The sequence below is a fragment of the Penaeus monodon genome, chromosome 27 (genome assembly GCF_015228065.2).
Source record: "Penaeus monodon isolate SGIC_2016 chromosome 27, NSTDA_Pmon_1, whole genome shotgun sequence".
Lineage (NCBI taxonomy): Eukaryota > Metazoa > Arthropoda > Malacostraca > Decapoda > Penaeidae > Penaeus > Penaeus monodon.
In genome coordinates this window covers 33,416,443-33,416,702 of record NC_051412.1, presented here as the reverse complement: position 1 = coordinate 33,416,702, position 260 = coordinate 33,416,443, and the positions used below count along the sequence as shown (strand labels likewise).

General features: G+C 35.4%; 1 protein-coding gene across 1 annotated transcript in view; it reads left to right on the top strand.

Moving 5' to 3' along the window:
- LOC119590499 (synaptogenesis protein syg-2-like) overlaps positions 1–260 on the top strand; it is a 72,102-nt gene that overhangs the window by 67,896 nt on the left and 3,946 nt on the right. The window lies entirely within an intron of this gene.

Sequence of the window (260 nt, the reverse complement as noted above, 5' to 3'; positions counted from 1 at the left end):
AATAAACCGTAGGGTAAGTGTGAGGTTGGAAAGGAGAGTGAGCATGCGTTTCTGTCCTCGTGTTTTAATATCTGATAATTGCCTCTTATTATTACCTGTTCCTTTTCTCGTCTTTCGTAAAATAATTTAAATCAGTTACCTATCCATTCATCTATCTTCCAGTTTATTTGGATACTAAGCTATTAATCTCTGAAGTTATTTTCTTAGCTCGTCATTTCGATCAAAGAGGAGATTCGATTTTAGGCCAAAGTCGTAAATCG